This window comes from Schistocerca serialis, chromosome 5 (genome assembly GCF_023864345.2).
Source record: "Schistocerca serialis cubense isolate TAMUIC-IGC-003099 chromosome 5, iqSchSeri2.2, whole genome shotgun sequence".
NCBI lineage: Eukaryota > Metazoa > Arthropoda > Insecta > Orthoptera > Acrididae > Schistocerca > Schistocerca serialis.
The window spans coordinates 669,149,804-669,155,044 of record NC_064642.1 but is presented as its reverse complement, the minus strand read 5'-3'; the positions used below and the strand labels follow the sequence as shown (position 1 = coordinate 669,155,044).

General features: G+C 41.8%; 1 non-coding gene across 1 annotated transcript; it reads right to left on the bottom strand.

Annotated features, from left to right (window-relative positions):
• Window positions 1-479: 479 nt before the first annotated feature.
• Window positions 480-554, bottom strand: Trnas-cga (transfer RNA serine (anticodon CGA)). Its single transcript has one exon. It is a non-coding gene; the product is annotated as a tRNA-Ser (tRNA).
• Window positions 555-5,241: the final 4,687 nt, after the last annotated feature.

Below are 5,241 nucleotides of genomic sequence, written 5' to 3'. Positions count from 1 at the left end.
TACACAGGATGAGTATAACAACCACAATGTGATTTATCTGTGTTGCAGTAAAAGGGCTAAAAGAAAACTTTTTGGAATAAAAGAGTCATTAACATCAGATGTTGACATCAAACTACTAGATAACAGTTGTCACATGTATGTCAGTCAGTCTCTTCATATTAAAAAAAAAACTATGCTATAAGGTTTATCATGAAAACAAGGCTAAGGGGATTGGTAGGTGTGTGTGTGTGGGGGGGGGGGGGGGGGGGGGTTAGAGGGAAGAAGTGGTAGAATTCAATGAGACGAGTTAGTGATTAGAATCAGTTAAGTGAAAGACATCAGAAAAATTCTCAAAGAAAACCTTTTTTTTTTCAAATCACTTCTTTCATTGGGTACATCATTTGGATGTTTTTTTTAAGTTACAAAAGATTCCAGAATGAGATTTTCACTCTGCAGCGGAGTGTGCGCTGACATGAAACTTCCTGGCAGATTAAAATTGTGTGCCCGACCGAGACTCGAACTCGGGACCTTTGCCTTTCGCGGGCAAGCGCTCTACCAACTGAGCTACCGAAGCACCGTGCTTCGGTAGCTCAGTTGGTAGAGCCCTTGCCCGCGAAAGGCAAAGGTCCCGAGTTCGAGTCTCGGTCGGGCACACAATTTTAATCTGCCAGGAAGTTTCATACAAAAGATTGATAATTTCCTCCAGAAAGTTCATACTTAATCCCCATCTTTGCCTGAAGTGGTATTTTCATCATCACTGGTACCTGTTGTGTGTTTACAAGCTTTAAGATGGACACCTAAAGCAGAAGTATTTGATTTTTATGTCTTTTCCAGAAACATTGTCTTTAGTTTCCCCCCAGTCTGGCCTATGTAAGACTTTTCACATGGTCGACAGTTAATTTCGTATTTACCTGGGCTGTCATATACTGACTTTCTTGCACCTAAGTTCTTTTGCAATATTGTTGAAATGCTATTATCAATTTGAAAAGTGAACATCACATTACTTTTCCTAAATACATTGCTTATTTTGTCTGAGATGCTACCTGCATCTGGAAAACTTATGTATCTGGTTTTTTAACACTTTTATATTCAGTTAAATTAATTTTTTGATTCGTTCTATATGTTATAATTTTTTTCTTTTTTTGCAAGTTATTATCCATTATTTGCAGCTGACGATTTCAGTATATTTATTTCATTTTTGAAGTTCTCAGCAGACATATGGATCTGTCAATCAGGCTATGGAAGTATGCATGCTTATATCTTATGGGGTGGCAGGCTGTTCCATGAATAATAATATCTATGGTAGTTTTGTTTCTGTATATATTAACGGCTATTTTCTTATCTGCTTTCGAAATCTCTAGGTCCAGGAAGTTCACTTTATTATCTTTTTCTCTTTCTATAAAGAATTTTAAATTTGGATGAGTATTATTAATCAGCTTGCACATTTCGTTGACTACTTCGTTATTAGCATTGGATAGTATAATGTAGTCATCTTCATATGTTTTATAGATAATAATCCTGTATGTGGCACCTGATTCATTCTATAGGATCTTGTTCTTAATGTGATTCATGAAGATATTGGCTAACATTCCAGCTAAGCAACACCCCATTGCAAACTATCATTAAAAGTAAAGTAACTGTGCGACAGTACAACTTTCAACCCATCTCTTACCTTTACAATTACTGGAAGAGGTAGACTTCGGTATGTAATTAAATTCTTTCTGATCAGTTCAACGGTTTTCTCCACTGGGACATCGGTGATCAGTTCAACGTTTCATCCTCTGGGATGTTGCTGTGTAAGTAAGTAATAACAAAAGAAAAAAAAAGAGTGTATCATTATGTATCTGTAATTCTTTAACTGAGTCCAGGAGATCAGAAGAATGTTTTAGGATGTATTTTTTCTAGAAGGCATATTTATCGATTAGAATTGAATTTAATTTTTTGCTCAAAATGTTCCCTGGGTTATTGATCTAGTTTACAATTGGGCTTATTGGAATGTTTTCCATGTGGATCTTAGGTCGTGCCCATAATTTAGGGGCAATAGGATTCATAACTATAAAGGGATGTGACAGAAAAGGTTCGTCATGTCTGCTTGTTTGTCGCAAACGTCAAGGAGCGAAAGAGGCTAAAACATATAGATCCCACATGTGGCGTGACGCATTTCCTCACAGGCCATGGTCCAAACACATAACAGCTCCACTGGTTTGATATCAGACGAACAGCCACATGCGCTTGCAGAGGAGTGGGAAGTCCTGAATATTTCACTTTACACTGTGATAGATTCACACACATACAACCCCTAACTGAGTATGACTACATAGGACAAATTCTACAACATCCAGACGTTTGGTGGATGGTGGAGGGCACAATCGAAAATATGTCACTCACCTTACACGATTTATACAAAGAAAAACAATAACATACACAAATAAGAGCAAATACACAAACAAGGGAACAGGTTAATTCGAATGAAACAGAACAGACAAACACAGAAAAAGACACATTAGCATAAGCAGACAGAAGCACTGAGATTAATATGCAGACCTAGATGCCAGATAAGGTCAAATCGAGGATTTCAGAAATGGATAAACTGTCACAAAATACTTTAACATATGTAGAAACGTCTTAAATAATACGTGTAATTTAGTGATATAGTTGTTTATTACGATAATGTAATACCTGTAATGAAAATGTTGCAAATGTTTATTAAGCTTAGATGCACTGATGGGCTGAGACATTATGACCACCTGCTTGGTAGCTTGTTTGTCCGTCGTTGGAACGTAATACATCACTGACTGTGCGTATCACAGATCCAACAATTTGGTAGTAGGATTGTTGAGGTATGTGACATGTAATTCGCTAAAATAACAGGCCGCTGACTTGTGTACTCAGTGATGGCACCATTTAGCTATCCAGACTAGTTCCACAAGATTTACATCAGACTTATTTGGTAGTGGAGACATCAACGTGAATTCGATGTAATACTCTCCAAACCACTGTAGCACAATTATGTCTCTGAAACACAGACAGTTGTACTGCTGAAAGATGACATCGCCATCAGGAAGATGTCAAAGATGAAGGGATGTGCTACAGTCACAGCCTTGGGCAAGGACGCGTGTGATATCCTTAGGTTAGTTAGGTTTAAGTAGTTCTAGGTCTAGGGGACTAATGACCTCGGAAGTCCCATACTGCTTAGAGCCATTTGAACCATTTTTTTGAAGGGACGCAGGCGATTCTCACATGTCAGCGTCTTTTCAATTACTACCACAGGTCCTATGCAAGCACAAAGAATGTTTCCTATAGCGTAATTCTGCTGTCACCAGCCTCCGTCCTTGGCTCACTGCACATTTCGGGTAGTCGATCGCCTCGATGACGGCGTTTGCTCAGACGACCATCGACCTAATGTGGCAAAAATGTGACTCATCCAAAGAGGCAACACGTTTACATTGATCGACGGTCGAATCCTGATGGTCTCGTATCCAATTCAATCGTAACTGTCGATTGGATTGATGTAACATGTGGTTTTAGACGCCAAATTTGACGTGAAGACACCAAATGTAGTCGATGGATGCCAAGAGGTTCCGTATTAAAACTCAGCGAGAAGTTTCCAAATGATTTGTTTGCTTCCACTACAGTGCTCCGTTCACCTCGATCTGTGTTAGGTGGCCCCGCAAAGCTGAGGGAGCACCCCAGCGGCTAGTGTAACACAATGCTGTGTCGAGCTGGCCTTGTACACCAGAGAAGTGTGTCGTCGTCTGGATGACTCGGCGGTCTGCGTCGCTGCCGACTTAGCGCCGCTCAGTGTGAGCTGCAGGCGGCCAGCTGCGTCGTTCTCTTCGCCGGCGTGACTGAAATCGTGGCGACGAACAAAGCGCCCACTATCTGGCGTCCCTGTATGCAGCTCTCGCCTTGGGAAGTCTCCGGCGTTTGTCGGGAGCCGAGACCACTGCACACGGTAGCGAACGAAAGAATGGCGCGCCACTGGCTGGCTTCAGACGCCGCTTTGGCCTCGAGGGTCGAACCAACGACCAAGCGGCTGTGCGTGTCTAAATCTGAGCTGCCTGATCGCATCTAATATTCTAGCCATCTGCAGTAAGTTAAATACACTATTGGGACGCTAGCACCCCATCTGTTGCTGCGTGTAGTCGGCGGTGTGACACGCTTCGCCATGCAGGAGAGCTGTCACCCTTGAACGAATCTCGTTTGAAAACGGCTGTGCACCTCTGTTTTGCCAAGCGCGCCAGTTAGCGTCACGTACGCCTAACACTTACATTGGCCAGTGGCTCCCTTCTGACTATGACTTGAACCATGGAAACTGCTGTGTGCGCCCTCTCCGGCAGTTCTACACTCCTCTGGGCTCTATTTGCCTTCGCAACTGCTTGTATTCATTACTTACTGCAATCCGGCCCACACCTGGCTGTAACTCGCGCTCCAAATATCGCACAAAACTAACTTTCCCTGTCCTAAACGGTAGTGCCGCTATAATGTGAACTTGTAAGGGTGGTACGATGAACGTTGTGTTCTGAAACACTGCTTGTACCGGCATTGTTCTATTTCGGCAGAAATGCTACAGATCACCATCTATCGTACTTTACAGAACAGACAACCCTCCGAATCCCACGTTATGTGAAGAATCGTGGACGTCTAACCATTTAGCACCTAAGGGTAGTTTCAAACTCCTCCTATCTCTTTCCGTAGATGTGCACGACACTAGCACATCAACATTCGACCAGCTTCATCATCTTCGAGATACTCGTTCACAGGCTCTGCGTAATTATAGTCCGCCCTTTCTCAAAATCGCTTATCTCTATGGATTTACCCATTTGTAGTCCATATCTTCGGTACGGTGGTCCCCCATCCCTGTTTGCTTTCCAGACATACTTTTGTATTGTGTCACGTGCCAGCAAAGCCGCGGTGGGCAGTGGTCATAATGTTTTGGCTAGTCACTGTAAGGGTCTACTTTAATACAACACAAGCACCATGCAGATAACATGTAGGTGCACAAATAATGTACTGATTATGTCTTGCGTAAAGCACATATGAACTGTAGTACAATAATAAACGTCTGTACACATAAATTTATCAAGTGGATATCAATGATATATTTTGTACTCTACCTCGATGATTCGCAGTGTTCTCACACTCGAGAGAGCTACGTGGTGGGTTCTGCAGTACAAATCTATGCACTTCTCTAGTATCTTTTATTTCTCCTTCTTAGATACAGATATCTTGATATTTTAGAAAAAAATAATACCCCAAAAA